This window comes from Chiloscyllium punctatum, chromosome 22 (assembly GCF_047496795.1).
Source record: "Chiloscyllium punctatum isolate Juve2018m chromosome 22, sChiPun1.3, whole genome shotgun sequence".
Lineage (NCBI taxonomy): Eukaryota > Metazoa > Chordata > Chondrichthyes > Orectolobiformes > Hemiscylliidae > Chiloscyllium > Chiloscyllium punctatum.
The window spans coordinates 60,907,292-60,924,678 of NC_092760.1; the positions used below are offsets into that span (position 1 = coordinate 60,907,292).

Sequence of the window (17,387 nt, forward strand, 5' to 3'; positions counted from 1 at the left end):
TAAAAGGCATTGAAGAGGATCAGTGGGTGATGATCAAGCTAAAGTATGTTGTCAGATAAAGATCACTGAATTAAATGAGCTGCTCCCGTCCCTGTGGAATTCAAAGTGCAGCCTCCAGGAACTTATGGTCACAGGGGCCATATTCCAAACATGGATGAAATATTTGAAAGATTCTGAATTTAGATCAAGTTGCCCTGTAATCGTCCGTACATGTGAGGAAGCGACGGGGAAACTTCAGACTTACTGCAGATGCTGGAGTCTGTGCTTCAGATTCTGGGCTTAATCTTTGCTCTTCAACGGCTTCCTGGGAGTTGTTCCTTAGTAATATAAGAAATAAAATAAAGATAAAATTTGATAGCTACTCCTACAATCTTCAAACAGTAAAATAATTTATTATTTTTGCTTCTTTTGTGAGGCTCCAGCCCAAGCAGTGCAGTATCCAACAGTGATACAGTGAGTGGTACCTTTGCCTATGATTCACAAAGCCAATGATACAAATCGTATTTCAGGGATTTGAAAACAGATTCCAGGCTGCTGCTTTCAGTGCAATGAAGGGAGGGAGAGTGGCATTGTCAAAAGGGACAGTACTGACTAAGGGAATGCTGCAATATTGGCAGTGTCAGAAGGATAGTACTGATAGAGTACTGAAGGGATAGCCCTGAGGGAGCACTACATTTTCAGACAGGAAGTGCTGCATTGTCAGAATGGCAGAAATGAGAGTTAGTAAAGAAGGAATATTGCACTATCAGAGAAACCAGCATTGCACCATCGAAGTACAGTTAGGAAGTACAGTTGCTACACTGAAGGAGTGCTGCATTGCTCTACAGTTTTCATTGAATCATTGCACTGTATCCTTGCAGTGCGGAATGAGGCCATTCATTCCATTGAGTCTGCACTGGCCTTCTGAGGAGCATCCCACCCAGATCCACCCCATCCCCATAATCCTGCACATACCATAGCCAATCCACTTAACCTACACATCTTTGGACTGTGGGAGGAAACCAGAGCACCCGGAGGAAATCCATGTGGACATGGGGAAACAGTCCTCACAGATAGTCACTCAAGGCTGGAATTGAACCTGGATCCCTGCCACTGTGAGGCAGCAGAGCTAACCACTGTGTTGCTATGCTTTGGAGCATCTGTACTGAAGGAAGATTGTACTGAGAAAGCAGCAGTAATGACAGTGTTGCACTTTCAGAAGCCAATCCTGAGGGAGAATTGCACTGTAAAACAGACTATACTGAAGGGGTGCAGTCCTCTCAAATGGAGAGTCCTGAGGGAAAATGCAGTGCTGAAGAATCATTGTTGAGAAAGCATTACAATGTCAATGAGGAAGTCTAAAGAAAGTTCTGCACTGTCAGAGGGAGAGCACTGAAGAGTGCTGCCCTATCGGAGGGTTAGTACTGAAGGAGTACTGCACTGTTGGATGGTCAATACTGGGGAAGATTTGCAATTCAAATGGCCAGTACAGAGGAAGCTCTGCACTATCAGGTGGTTAGTACTGAAAGAGTGCTGCACTTTCTAAGGGTTAGTACTGAGGGAGTGCTGCCTTGTCAATGCTACACTGTCAGGGGATCTGTGCAAAAGGAGTACATATAGTAACATAGGAAAAAGAGTATGCCAATCACCCCTCCAGCCAGTTCCACCATTCAATGAAATCATGGCTGATCTGTGGCCTAACTTCATATACATGCCTTTGGCCCATCTCCCTCAATGCTTTTGCTTTACAAGAATTTCCTGCTCAGACTTAAAGTTATTGACTGATCCTTAATTCACTGCATTTTAACACAGGACATAGAACATACAACAGTACATCACAGAACCTACACACCCTTCATAGTGCTGTCTTCCATGTGCCTATCCCAGAGTCGCTTAAATCTCCCTCATGTATCTGACTCTACTACCACTGCTGGCAGTGCATTTCACACACCCACCACTCTCTGACATTTCCCAAAACCTTCCTTCAATCATCTTAAAATTATACCCCCACATGATAACCATTTCCACCCTGGGAAAAAGTCTCTGGCTATGCACTCTATTTATGCCTCTCATCAAGTCACCTCTCTTCCTTCTTTGCTCCAGTAAGAAAAACCCTAGCTCCCTCAACCTTACTTCATAACACATGCCCTCCAGTCCAGGCAGCATCCTGGTAAATCTCCTCTGCACCCTCTGTAAAGCTTCCACATCCTTCCTATAATGAGGCAACCAGAACTGAACATAATATTGCAACTGTGGTCTTATCAGGCCTCCTTTATAACCCTATCAACCTGGGTGGCAACTTTGAGGGATCTATGGACATTGACCACCAGATCCCTCTGTTGCTCTGCAGTGCCAAGAATCGTGCCTTTAACCCTGTATTCTGCATTCATATTCAACCTTCCAAAATGAATCACTTCACACTTTTCCAGGTTGAACTCCATCTGCCACTTATCAGTCCAGTTCTGCATCCTATCAATGTCTTGTTGCAATCCACAACTGCCCTCCACACTATCCACCACTCCACCAACCTTCGTGTCATCAGCAAATTTACTAAACCACCCTTCTACCTTCTCACCCATGTCATTTATAAAAATCGCAAAGAGCAGAGGTCCGAGAACCGATCCCTATGGAATACCACTGGTCACCAAGCTCCAGACTGGAAGCGTGTTCCAAATATCTACCATCATTGTGTGCAGACATTCTTCCTAACATCTCTCCTAAACAGTCAGCCATAATTCTCAGATGTGCCCCTAAATCCAAGAATTCCCAAACAGTGGAAACAGGTTATCTTTATCTATCCTGTCTTTTCCTGTTAATATCAGATCACCCCTTCTAACCTTCTAAATTCTAGAGAAAACAGGCCTAATTTGTATAATCTCTCCTCATAACGTAACCCCTGAAGTCCAGGTATCAATCTTGTAAACCTACATTGTACTCCCTCTAGATCTTCAATAGTGCAGCACTTCATCACTACGACCCCTCAATCAGTGGCCAGTCCTGAAGTAGTAATCTGCATTTGAAGAGGCAGCACTGAAGGATTGTTGAGGAACAGTCCTGAGTAAGTGCTGCACTATCAGAGTGCTGGTACTGATGGAATGCTGCACTGTCAGAGGGGCAGTATTGATAGAACATGCATTATCAGACAGGCCCTGCGGCAGTGCTATATGGCATGAGGATCAATGCTGAGGGCATGCAGCACAGTCACATTGGCTGTACTGAGGGAGTGCTACACTGTCAGGGCAACTGCACTGAAAAAGCACTGTACTTCCAGACAGACAGTATTAAGAGAATGATCCTTTTCGGAGAGAACACTACTCAGTAAGTGCTGCAGTGTCTGAAAATCAGTACTGAGGCAGTGCTGCACTATTGCAGTGAGGGAGTGCTTTAGTTTAGAGGGGAGTGTTGAGGGGGTGCTGCACTATCACAGTGACTGTAGAGAGGGGGTGCTTCAGGGTCAGAGGGGAGTGCTGAGGGGTGCTGCAGTATCACAATGGCAGTAGTAAGTGAGTCCTTTGGTTTTAGAGGGGGAACACTGAGGCAATGCTGCACTGTTGCAGTGACAGTAGTGAGGGAGTACTTCAGTATCAGAAGGGGAGTACTGAGGGGTGCTTTACTGTCAAAGAGTCAGCACTATGGCAGCACTGCAGTGTCCAAACATCAGCACAGAGGGAGTGCACAGTGTTGAAGAGTCAACACTGAGGAAGTGCTGCAATGTCAAAAAGTTAATACTGAAGAGCTTGGAATCAGTGTCGGCTAGCTCAGTTGGCTGGAGGGCAGGTTTACAATGTAGAATGATGTTAATTCCCCCACTATCTGAAGTGCTTTGGAAGACTCTCCTTCTCGATCTCTTCCTTTGCCTGAGGCATGGTGACACTCAGATTAAACCACCAGCAGTTATCTCTCTCTAATGAAATAGAAGCCCTATGATCTGGTAAGACTGTGGCAACTTTACTTTCACTAAGTTAAAAGTCACACAACACCAGGTTATAGTCCAACAGGTATATTTGGAAGCACTAGCTTTTGGAGCGCTGCTCCTTCGTCATGTGGTTGTGGAGTATAAGATCGTAGGACACTGATTTTATAGCAGAAGTTTACAGTGTGATGCAACTGAAATTATATACTGAAAAAGACCTGGATTTCAATATATAATTTCAGTTGCATCACACTGTAAACATCTGCTATACATTCTGTGTCTTATGATATTATACTCCACAACCACCTGATGAAGGAGCAGCACTCCTAAAGCTAGTGATTCCAAATAAAGCTGTTGGAGTATAACCTGGTGTTGGGTGATTTTTAACTTTGTACACCCCAGTCCAACACCGGCATCTCCAAACCATTACTGAGCACTGTCAAAGAATCAGTATTGAGGAAGTATAGTTGCTTCAATGCATGATATAAGCATTTGTGTCATCATGGTATTCCAACCAGTGGCATATTTCATTGCCTGGCAATTAAAGTATATTTGAGTTTTACCTGTTGCTGGTTTTCTGTGTCTTTCTGTCTTCAGTTGACGATGAATGTTTCTCTCCTTCTAACTGACTGTGACCCAATGATAATTGTCTTAAATCCTGTAACCTTCCAAATGATGGACAACTTGATGAATGTTCTAGATTAAGGGCATCTGTGACATTAAAACACAACAGAAATAAATTCTGACTGGGTGGTATGTCTACCAATTGTCAAGTTGTTGAGATAGCAATCATAAAGGAACTGATACACCCTTTCTGGATCTTATTATCGCCCGAATGACACCTTAGACTCAATTTGTGTTCTGATTACTATTATCTGAAAAACCAGTGGAATACTAAGGATGAGCGAAACCATTTAATTATCACATTTCACCTTGCCTCTGAATCTGGACGTTATAAGTGCAAGACCCATTTCAGAAACGTGGGTTAGGATTTTACACAAGGCAATTACCTGGTGCTTCAGCTGAAATGTTAGGGAATGAATCTGTCTCTGCTGGGCCAGGTCATCCTACACCTACTTTAAGGCTCTTAGGTCACTAGATGGCTTGAGGCAGGTCATTTGGCTTCAGTTCTGAAGAAGGGTCACTGGACCCGAAACATTAACTCTGCTTTCTCTCCATAGACGCTGTCAGACCTGCTAAGTTTCAGTAACAATTTCTGTTTTTGCATCTGGCTTGAGGTTGCACAGTCAGAGGACAGCACAGAGTGAATGATGCAATGTCAGAGGGACTGCAATGAGGTAGCACTACAATGTTACAGGATGAGAGCATGGTGATGACAAGATACTGCAAAGACAATGGGCCCTGACAACATTCCAGCAATAATACTGAAGACTTGTGCTTCAGAATCTGCTGCAGCCATGGCCAAGATGTTCTAGTACAGCTACAACACTCTATCTGACAATATGGATAACTGCCCAGATATATCCCACACACAAACAGCAGGACATATCCAATCTGCCAAATTACTATCCCATCAGTTTACTTGATCATCAGTAAGGTGATGGAAAGTGCCATCAACAGAACTAACAAATATTACATCTGCTCAGCAATAATCTGTTCACTGACACCCAGTTTGGGTTCCACCAGACCACTCAGCTCATGACCTCATTACAGCCTTGGTTCAAATGTGGACAAAAGAGCTGAATTCCAGAGTTGAGGTGAGAGTAATAGCCTTAAAGGCACATTAAACCAAGTGTGGCATCAAAGAGCCCTAGCATAACTGGAACCAGTGGGAATCAGGGGTAAACTCTCTGCTGGTTGGAGTAATAGGTGGCTTGGGTTAGGACAATGTTCTACCTCCATGTGTTGCCAGCCAAGCAAATGGACAGCATTTCAATACTCTCCGTAATGTCACTGCAACTGGTGGACTTTTATAGAACTGCAGCAGTTACTGAAAAGGGTCGAGCTTGGCTTGGGGTGGGAGTGGGTGCCTCTACTGGGCACAAGTTGTCTCTATAAGAGACACTCCCCTCCTCACTGCGACACAAAACAGTACAGACACTTGCTGTTATGTGTTAAACCCCAGGATCACTGACAGAACACAACACTGTGGGACATAGAACATAGAACATAGAACAATACAGCACAGAACAGGCCCTTCGGCCCACGATGTTGTGCCGAACTTCTATCCTAGATTAAGCACCCATCCATGTACCTATCCAAATGCCGCTTAAAGGTCGCCAATGAATCTGACTCTACCACTCCCTCGGGCAGCGCATTCCATGCCCCCACCACTCTCTGGGTAAAGAACCCACCCCTGACATCTCCCCTATACCTTCCACCCTTCACCTTAAATTTATGTCCCCTTGTAACACTCTGTTGTACCCGGGGAAAAAGTTTCTGACTGTCTACTCTATCTATTCCTCTGATCATCTTATAAACCTCGATCAAGTCACCCCTCATCCTTCGCCGTTCCAACGAGAAAAGGCTGAGAACTCTCAACCTATCCTCGTACGACCTACTCTCCATTCCAGGCAACATCCTGGTAAATCTTCTCTGCACCCTCTCCAAAGCTTCCACATCTTTCCTAAAGTGAGGCGACCAGAACTGCACACAGTACTCCAAATGTGGCCTAACCAAAGTCCTGTACAGCTGCAACATCACCTCACGACTCTTGAATTCAATCCCTCTGCTAATGAACGATAATACTCCATAGGCCTTCTTACAAACTCTATCCACCTGAGTGGCAACCTTCAAAGATCTATGTACATAGACCCCAAGATCCCTCTGTTCCTCCACCTGACCAAGAACCCTACCATTAACCCTGTATTCCGCATTCTTATTTGTTCTTCCAAAATGGACAACCTCACACTTGGCAGGGTTGAACTCCATCTGCCACTCCTCAGCCCAGCTCTGCATCATATCTAAGTCCCTCTGCAGCCGACAACAGCCCTCCTCACTGTCCACAACTCCACCTATCTTTGTATCATCTGCAAATTTACTGACCCACCCTTCGACTCCCTCCTCTAAGTCATTAATAAAAATTACAAACAGCAGAGGACCCAGAACTGATCCCTGCGGAACTCCACTTGTAACTGGACTCCATGCTGAATATTTACCATCTACCACCACTCTCTGACTTCGACCGGTTAGCCAGTTTTCTATCCAATTGGCCAAATTTCCCTCTATCCCATGCCTCCTGACTTTCCGCATAAGCCTACCATGGGGAACCTTATCAAATGCCTTACTAAAATCCATGTACACTACATCCACTGCTCTACCCTCATCCACATGCTTGGTCACCTCCTCGAAGAATTCAATAAGACTTGTAAGGCAAGACCTACCCTTCACAAATCCGTGCTGGCTGTCCCTAATCAAGCAGTGTCTTTCCAGATACTCGTAAATCCTATCCCTCAGTACCCTTTCCATTACTTTGCCTACCACAGAAGTAAGACTAACTGGCCTGTAATTCCCGGGGTTATCCCTATTCCCTTTTTTGAACAGGGGCACAACATTCGCTACTCTCCAGTCCCCTGGTACCACCCCAGTTGCCAGTGAAGACGAGAAGATCATTGCCAACGGTACTGCAATTTCCTCTCTTGCTTCCCACATAATCCTAGGATATATCCCGTCAGGCCCGGGGGACTTGTCTATCCTCAAGTTGTTCAAAATGTCCAACACATCTTCCTTCCTAACAGGTATCTCTTCTAGCTTATCAGTCCGTTTCACACTCTCCTCTTCAACAATACGGTCCCTCTCGTTCGTAAATACTGAAGAGAAGTACTTGTTCAAGACCTCTCCTATCTCTTCCGACTCAATACACAGTCTCCCACCACTGTCCTTGATCGGACCTACCCTCGTTCTCGTCATTCTCAGGTTTCTCACATACGCATAGAATGCCTTGGGGTTATCCTTGATCCTATCCGCCAGGGATTTTTCATGCCCTCTCTTAGCTCTCCTAATCCCTTTCTTCAGGTCCCTTCTGGCTATCCTGTATCCCTCCACTGCTCTGTCTGAACCTTGTTTCCTCAACCTTATGTAAGCCTCCTTCTTCCTCTTTACTAGACATTCAACCTCCCTCGTCAACCAAGGCTCCCTCACACGACCATTTCTTTCCTGCCTGATCGGTACATACATATCAAGGACACGTCGTATCTGCTCCTTGAAAAAGTCCCACATTTCCACCACATCCTTCCCTGACAGCCTATGCTCCCAACGTATGCTCCTCAAATCCTGTCTTACAGCATCGTAATTTCCCTTCCCCCAATTGTAAAAACTTCCTTGTTGTGCGCACCTATCTCTCTCCATAACTAAGGTGAAAGTCACAGAATTGTGGTCGCCATCACCAAAATTGTGGGATCATTGCACTGTTAGAGGTATAATCTGATTGAACCATTTAAGTTTCCGAAAGGAATACTGTGAGGCTCTCTAACCTAGCTAGAGAGTTGAGAACTAGAATGCATACTTAAGCAATAAGGGGCTGGCCAATTTGAACTGAGGTGGAAAATTACTTCACTTAGAGGGTGACGAATCATTGCAATCCAGGGGCCAATGGATATTCAGTTGTTGAGTCCATTCACAATTATGGATATTTGGACACTGCGGAATCAAGAAATTCAGGAACTGGTGAGAAAATGGAATCTAGTCAAAGATTAGGCTTGATATCAATGAATAACAGACCAGGTTCAATGGTTCACATGGCCAATTTCAGGAACATTATTTCCTAGTCATTTGGGTGAATTGTTCAACCGAGGCCAAGTCTACATTCCCAGGTTGAAATAAAAACCAAAGAAAAATAGGACAGTTTCTCTTGGTATCCTGGTTAATATTTAGCCCTTAACCTTTAGCACTGAAACATATTATTTTGTCATTTACATTACTGCAGTTTACAGGAGCTTACTGTACATTTCCTACATTACAACAGGGACCGTTCCCACCATTGCCCACTGGTCCACTCTTCCTTAACTGTCAACATTCTGCCACAGCCCCACTGTACCTTCCCCTGCAACTGCCAAAGGTGTAACATTTACCCATTTATCTTCTCCCTCCTCAGTATCCAATGACCCAAACATACCTTCCAGGTGAAGCAGCACTTTACCTGCACTTCTCTCAATCTAGTCTACTGCATTTGCTGCTCACAATGTGGTCTCCTCTACACTGGGGAAACAAAGCATAGACTGGGCGACAGCTCCACGGAACATCTACATTCAGCCTGCGACTTTAACACACGACCCTGTTCCCTGGCCAACATCTCTGTCTCAGGCTAGCTACAGTGTTCCAGTGAAGCTCAGGGCACACTGGAAGAACAACATCTCATTTTCCACTTGGGGATCCACTTTCCACTCTGGGCTCAATATCGAGTTCAATAATGTTATGGTCTGAACTCCCCCAGGCCCGAGCCCCCTACCACATACACCAAGCTTTGTTTTACATAGTCTGCCATTAGACACTACCTATTGTTAGCCACTAACAGTCTCCATTAATAAACATTCATCCTCCCAGCCAGATTGCTATCAACTCCTTTGTTTGTCCAACTGTTCTTCTCTTTCTTTGGGCTCTATCCCAACCTATCTTTTACTCTTTACGTGCCTGCCACAGCCCCCATCTTCTGCATATAGACCGACATTTTCCTAGCCACCATCGGTTCTGAGGAAGGGCCATCGGAGCCGAAACATTAACTTTGATTTCTCTTCACATATGCTGCCTGACCTGCTGAGGTTATCCAGCAACTTCTGTTTTTATTCCTACATTATAACAGTGGCTACATTTCAAAAGTACTCCACTGTCTCTGCAAAAGTAGCAATAGAGTTGCAAGTTATTTCCTCTTACCTAAGAGAGGTGTGTGCAGTTCCCAGCCTCCATGATCTGAGTATAGCCCACTGAAGATACTGAAGGACTGTTGCTGTAAATGAACAAGGATCTCCTGAGTAATAGGCCACACATCTGTTTCCTGTTTCTGTATTGAGAGAATTGATTGTAAGTTTGATATAAAACAAAAGCTTATTCAGTACTTTCAAACAAACGATAACTTAAAACAGAGGGAACGTTGAATTAGGAAATGTGTACATCCTATTCTGCAAAATTGACAAGACCGTGTTATACTATTCTGAATTTTGTGAAGGTGTTGTTTCATGTAAGGAACTGTTTATATTCTTAAATGTACATTATTTACCTTACTCCTGGATTGCTGAACACAGGAACTTCGAAATTGCTAGATACATAACAACACCCATGGTCCATCTGCTCACCTTCTACCATCTTCATAATCACATAACTCAACAATAATACAGCTACTGACTAATTACAGTGGTCAGTCTCTAACAGTGAGTTTATAATAGGCCAGACATCAGAAAAAGAAAACCCCCAGTGGTGGAAAGCTTTGTGAACCATAAACCTTCATCTGTTCCTCTCAAGTCACAATATACTCACACATGTCATGCCAAAAGTTGCAAGTACAGTCATATCACAGGACAATGAATGTGAAAGAGATCTCTTTAATTTGCAGTGGAAGGAATCAACACCTTCTGCTTCTATCATGTTTTTCCGTATCCTGTTCTAGAAAATGAATCCTCAGTCACCAATACTTTTCATACAAATTTGTTTTGAAATTAACACTCTTCAAGCACAGGCCTTGCTGCTTGACTTTACTATTCTGGATAAGGGCAAACAGCCTGTTATGCTCTGCATTATTTTTAGTCCTGGTGGAACCCTAAAAACAGCAATAGGATTATTTCACAATATTCTCTCATTGAGAACTTGTCTAAATGACACAAACATTCCTCATTATCCAGTCACTCCAACCCCTCATTCATTCTGCTTTCTCTTTTCTGTGTCTTTTCAATAGCTGCATTTCTTATTGAACTTGGGTGACGACTGTGCAAGCATTAATTAATGTCTGTTTAGGTCTGTTAATAATGAGGCAGTTGAATTTCATCACCACCTTGGCTCAACACTGACCTTTTAACATTTCCAAACATTTGCTTTGCTTTGCTCATTGGGATAGCATTTCATTTAGAATCTCTGTTGCATTGTTCACTCTCTGACTTACAGAACTATCTCTCTGTTTTCACCATTCGTAGTCTGTGGCTTCAGTCAGTCTTCTCGCTGCGTTCACCACTTCCTTTCATGTTTGTACTCTCCCAGATGCGGTCACAGTATATTTTCTGTTAAACATGTTTTGTACCTTGACTGGATCATAATTGGAGCACTATGTACAATCCTGCTTTCCATATATGCCTGCTATCGTCCAAATATGAAGTGTCATTGCCAGTTGTGGTCAATTTCCACCTCCATTCATTAGACTACACAAACATCAGCACAGAAAAAAGATTTCCATTTGGTCTACACTTTTCATAGTCTCAGCATCACTCAAAGCTCCTTAGAAACAATGAAATGGTTTTGTAGTCACTGCTGTACTGCGGGAAACACAACATTTGAATTAGGCTAGCAAAGTCCAGCAGACAGCAAGGTGATTATTGCCAGATCATGTGTCTTTCAGGTGTAACATATGGACCATAATGGGAATATTTTAATAGTGACAATTGAACGTGTTGATATAACTCAAACACCAAGTCACATGCTACCAAGCTCTGAAGAAGGGAGAAATGGAAGAACTATGCCTCAGAGCTGTAGTCTGACTACAGAACCTACTGCGAAAATAAGGTTAGAACAGAGATTCAGCAAAGTCAGAGTAAGAATGCAGTACAGACACCCAGTGCTCTGTGAGGAATACAGTCCAGGGTGACTGCAATATTAGCACAAATATGTTTAATGAATAGGGGATTTTCCTATTCTTCTTCATAATACTGTGCCAATGTATCTTTTATTTCCACCTGAGATGGCATTTAGCAGATCTTGGTTTAATATCTCATTCAAAAGGCAGTACCTCTGACATTGCAGAGCTTCCTCAGTTCTGCAGTGGGAGTGTCAGGCTAGATTTATGTGTTTAAGTCTCTGGAGTGGGATTCAGTATATAGTGTGAGTTCAACATAATCTATAAATTTGGATGTGAGCATAAGAGGTACAGTTAGTAAGTTTGCAGATGACACCAAAATTGGAAGTGTAGTGGACAGCGAAGAGGGTTACCTCAGATTACAACAGAATCTGGACCAGATGGGCCAATGGGCTGAGAAGTGGCAGATGGAGTTTAATTCAGATAAATGCGAGGTGCTGCATTTTGGGAAAGCAAATCTTAGCAGGCCTTATACACTAAATGGTAAGGTCTCGGGAGTGTTGCTGAACAAAGAGACCTTGGAGTGCAGATTCATAGCTCCTTGAAAGTGGAGACACAGGGAGATAGGATAGTGAAGAAGGCGTTTGGTATGCTTTCCTTTATTGGTCAGAGTATTGAGTACAGGAGTTGGGAGATCATGTTGCGGCTGTACAGGACATTGGTTAGGCCACTGTTGGAATATTGCATGCAATTCTGGTCTCCTTCCTATCAGAAAGATGTTGTGAAACTTGAAAGGGTTCAGAAAAGATTTACAAGGATGTTGCCAGGGTTGGAGGATTTGAGCTATAGGGAGAGGCTGAACAGGCTGGTGGACTATAACCTGGTATTGTGTGATTTCCTTGGAGCGCGGAGGCTGAGGGGTGACCTTATAGAGGTTTACAAAATTATGACGGGCATGGATAGGGTAAATATGCAAAGTCTTTTCCCTGCGGTTGGGGATTCCAGAACTAGAGGGCATAGGTTTAGGGTGAGAGGGGAAAGATATAAAAGAGACCTAAGGGGCAACTTTTTCACACAGAGAGTGGTACGTGTATGGAATGAGCTGCCAGAGGAAGTGGTAAAGGCTGGTACAATTGCAACATTTAAGAGGCATTTGGACGGGTATATGAACAGGAAGGGTTTGGAGGGATATGGGCCGGGTGCTGGCAGGTGGGACTAGATTGGGTTGGGATGTCTGATTGGCATGGACGGGTTTGACTGAAGGGTCTGTTTCCATGCTGTACATCTCTATGACTCTATGACTGAAAGGAGAGAATGTTGACACTGCACCAGGGCTTTCTATCCTACAATCTCTGAGTCTCTGTTTTGTTTTCATGTTGATTTTTATTGTTCTCCTATGAGCACTCTCACTTTCAGCTGTTAACCTCTGGAATCCTCTTCCCAAACCTCTCCCTCAATTCCACTTCTTTCTCCTCCTTAGATAAAAATCACACAATACCAGGATATAGTCCACCAGGTAACATGGTGTTGTATGATTTTTAACTTTGTTCACTTCGGACCAACACTGACACCTCCACATCATCATTCGTCCTCAGAGACCATCTTTAAAATCTAGGCCTTCGACCAACTTTTTGGTCATTTGACTTAATATTGCTTGATGAGGTTTGGTGACAAATTTTGCTTGGTAACCTAATGAAGATGTGGGTGCACTGTACCTTTAAGAGAGTTAGAAGTTAGCTGAACTACCTGACATGACACCAAGTGTTCTCAATAAGGTAACAATGTAACACTTGATCAAAAACTAGGTTAGCTGAGTTGCTTGGAAATGACAAAACAGATTCAAATGACTTCAGTTTAAATTATACCCCCAAATATACCAAATTCCAATCACATTTGAATTAAGTATATTGACAATCTTAAAAGCCAATGACACAATCCGACGCTTGAGGGTATAAGACCTGGGAAAATTGAACAGTTGGGAGGAGGACTGCCATGCCAACAGCATGTAGAGCTGCCCAAGAAATAGCTCTCCTAAAGGTACCTTTATCAATCAGTAACCTGTGAAGCAGAATCCCCAAAAAGAAGAAAAGAAGATAGGAATACAGAGAAGAACCGAAAGCTGCCTGGTTTTGAGCTAAGAAGTTTTGTTTTGTAGATCATAATCGGGACTTTTATCAGACCAGTATTGTAGAGGGGAAAATAAAAGATAGATTAGAGGAAGGAGCTGTAAATAGCAGTTAGTTAATTAACTGCTGTTATACTTTAAGAAATAATGCTGTTAATTTTGACTTTAAATAGTTCTTGGCCTCTTGAATTTTCACAGATTATGGCAATGGGATAATTTTTTTTGTGTTGCTGGTTTAAATTAAGCAGGAGTGTTTACCCTGTGTCATAACAGTAACACTCCTTTGATGTGCATTAGAGTGGTGTACTATGTTAGAAGTGCTTAGAAAAAATGCAAGTTGCATTGATCCACCCTATAGCATAACATTGAGGAAATTCTAATAGTTGAGATGTTGGCAGTTGGAAGATATTTTCTAGTGGTTAAATATCAGGAAATGTCTGTCTGTGAAGAGATAATAACAATACTGTATGAAGTAAATGGATATTTTAAGGTTGTAAGATTTGGACAATGTCCAGGCTTGGGCTGATAAATGGCAAGAAACATTTGCACCATACAACTAGCAGGCAGTGGCCTTCTCCAATGAGAGTTCAATCACCTCTCTTGACACTTAATAGTGTTACTACCGCTGAGTCTCCCACCATCAACATCTTGTGTGTTACCATTGACCAGAATCTTAACTGGGGCTATATGATCTGATCAAAGGTTGTGACTTCTGAAGCTGAATCATTTGACGTCTGACTCCCAAAAAGTATATCCACTATCTACAAACCACAAATCAGGAGTGTGATGGAATACTTGCCACTTGCCTGGATGCGTACAGCATTAACTCAAGAAGTTTGATATCACCCAAGACAAGAAGCCCACTTGATTGATACTCCATTTACCAATCCTGAACATTCATTCACTTCACTCATCAATACACAGCAGCAGTAGTGTATACTACAAAATGCTTTAGCGCAATGCGCTAAGGTTTCTTCAATAGCGCTTTCCAAACTTGTGGCCTTTATCACCCAGAAAGGCGAGGATATCAGATGCATATCTGCACCACTAACTACAAGTTCTGTAGAAGATCCCAGACACCACTTCAAAGAAGAGCAGGGGAGTTCTCTCCAATGTCTGTGCTAAATATTTATCCCCCAGCCAGTTTCTAAGCCTCTAATCTGGTATTCAGATATTGCTTGGGGAATCATCCTCATTTGAACTAAACCGCTGTTCTTTGACTGTTGCTGTGTCAAATAATGGAGCCTCCCCCTCTAACAGTACTATGAATATCCCTTCATCACATGCACTCCAGTGGTTCAACAAGGTGGTTCTTCAGCATCTTTGCAAGAGTGATCAGGGATGGTTATTAATAGCTAACCTTGCTACCACATCAACATCCCATGAATTAATGGGAAAACATTCATTAGCTTCAGTGCAGATCAAAGCCCAATCATTAATTTCAATGTGTGCCAAAGTTAATCTTTTAAATCAGACCTCATCCAAGGTTTGGATTTATGTCCATGGGTTGAGAGTCAAACACCAAGTGTCCTGTTATTTTGGCAATATATTTTGAATTGTGCAAAAACCAACCACTTAATTCTGCAGCACTCTTGCCTCAAAAAGTCATAAGCTTAAACCTCACTCTACAGGCTTGAGTCTATCATCTATAGCATTAATCTTATTAAATAGAGTTATAAAATCATAGAGATGTACAAACAGAAACAGACCCTTTGATATTTTAGATTACTTACAGTGTGGAAACAGGCCCTTCAGCCCACCAAGTCCACAGTGACCCTCCGAACAGCAACCCACCCAGACGCATTCCCCTACATTTACCCCTTCACTTAACACTATGGGCAATTTAGCATGGCCAATTCACCTAACCTGCACATTTTTGGACTGTGGGAGGAAACCGGAGCACCCGGAAGAAACCCATGCAGACACAGGGAGAATGTGCAAACCCCACACAGACAGTTGCCTGAGGTGGGATTTGAACCCGGATCTCTGGCACTGTGAGGTAGCAGTGCTAACCACTGTGCCACTGTGCCGCCCTTTGGTCCAACTGATCCATGCCAACCAGATATCTTCACCTAATCTAGTCCCATTTGCCAGCACTTGGCCCATATCGCTCTAGACTCTCCCTTTTCATATACCATCTAGATGGCTTTTAAATGCTGCAATTGTACCAGCCTCCACCATTTCTTCTGGCAGCTCATTCTACACACGCACCAACCTCTGTGTTTAAAAGTTGCCCCTAAGGTTCCTTCTGTATCTTTCCCTTCTCATCCTAAACCTATGCCCTCTAGTTCTGGGCTCCCACATCCCAAGGAAAAGACTTTGTCTATTTAGCCTATCCATGCCCTTCACGATGTTACAAACCTCCACAAGGTCACCAGTCAGCCTCAGACACTCCGGGGAGAACAGCCCCAGACTATTCAGCCTCTCCCTTTGGCTCCAATCCTCCAACCCTGGCAACATTTTTGTAAATCTTTTCTGAACCTTTTCAAGTTTCACAACATCTTTCCGATAGATTGTCTTTGAAATGAGACGTTACGCAGAAGTCCTGTCTTTCCACTCAGCTAGATGTAGAAGATCCCAGACACCACTTCAAAGAAGAGCAGGGGAGTTCTCTCCAATGTCTGTGCTAAATATTTATCCCCCAGCCAGTATCATATATATCAGATTGACTGGTCATTTGTGACAGAAATGTTTATAGAACCTGGTGGCAATTTCCCCTGACAAGAAGAAGGTAGGAATGGTACACACCAGCTTATTCTTCCCTGCCCTGTTTCCTACATTACAATGTTGTTTACATTTCAAAAAACTGGCTGTCAAATGCGTTAGTATTTCCTGAGGCCATGAAAGGTGCTATATAAATGCAAGTGTTTCTTTCTTAATCTTAGTCACAAAACAGAACATCAGTGAAAGCATTGTTTCATTTATAGTGACCAAGACCACATCCTCTCCAGGGTAAAACATTCCATCAACATGATTAGTTTACTGGTGATCAAAAGTTGGGGCAAACTCCTTAGCAGCAAAACAAAAATGTCACTTTGACATTCAGTTTCATAATGTCCGCCAAAAATATATTTACAGGACAAAAATAACCTTAAGACTGGATCTTCAAAAAGCATTACATTGGAGTTGGAAGATTAAAATTAAAGCTAAATTGCACAGCAATGATGCCACAATCCAGTCAGGCTTCTGGTTGACAGTGGAGGAGTCACACAAAGGGTAGTGGCTATCTGTAACTTCACAACCAAAAACCAGGGTCAAATGATAAATTTAAATCTGAGTTTGATTGATTCTTGTCACTCAAGGGATTAAAGATTACAGAGCAAAGATGTGGCTAAGATACTGACCCCTGATCATGACCTAATGAAATGGCTGAGGCATCTCAAAAGCTTGAATGGCGTCCCCGTGTCCTATATTCTCATTTAACGCATTGACTTCTCTAATAATTACATTACTGGGGAGACCAACTTACAAATACAATGAAAGTTATGCCAATCTCCCACCAAAGCTGTGTGTTTCTTTATAGAGCAGAATGATGATTAAATGCATTGCCAAGTATTTTTAGTATCTTGCGGTTGGGCAGCACTGACAGTTAGTGTCTGTCCTTGGTCTGAGATTAGGAAGATGTGCAACTATCTTACCCAGAGGAGCTGACCTTTACGTAACAAATGAGACTCAAATCTGCACCTCTTCTCCTAATC

At 42.9% G+C, this 17,387-nt stretch overlaps 1 protein-coding gene across 3 annotated transcripts in view; it reads right to left on the reverse strand.

Moving 5' to 3' along the window:
• Nucleotides 1-17,387, reverse strand: part of mrvi1 (murine retrovirus integration site 1 homolog) — a 118,246-nt gene that overhangs the window by 76,355 nt on the left and 24,504 nt on the right. For all 3 annotated transcript variants that reach the window (XM_072592464.1, XM_072592466.1, XM_072592465.1), the window contains exons 2-4: nucleotides 9,722-9,848; nucleotides 4,456-4,603; nucleotides 245-317 (exon numbers count right to left, since the gene is read on the reverse strand). The gene's annotated coding sequence lies outside the window, so the exon portion shown is untranslated. The remainder of the gene's footprint in view (nucleotides 1-244; nucleotides 318-4,455; nucleotides 4,604-9,721; nucleotides 9,849-17,387) is intronic.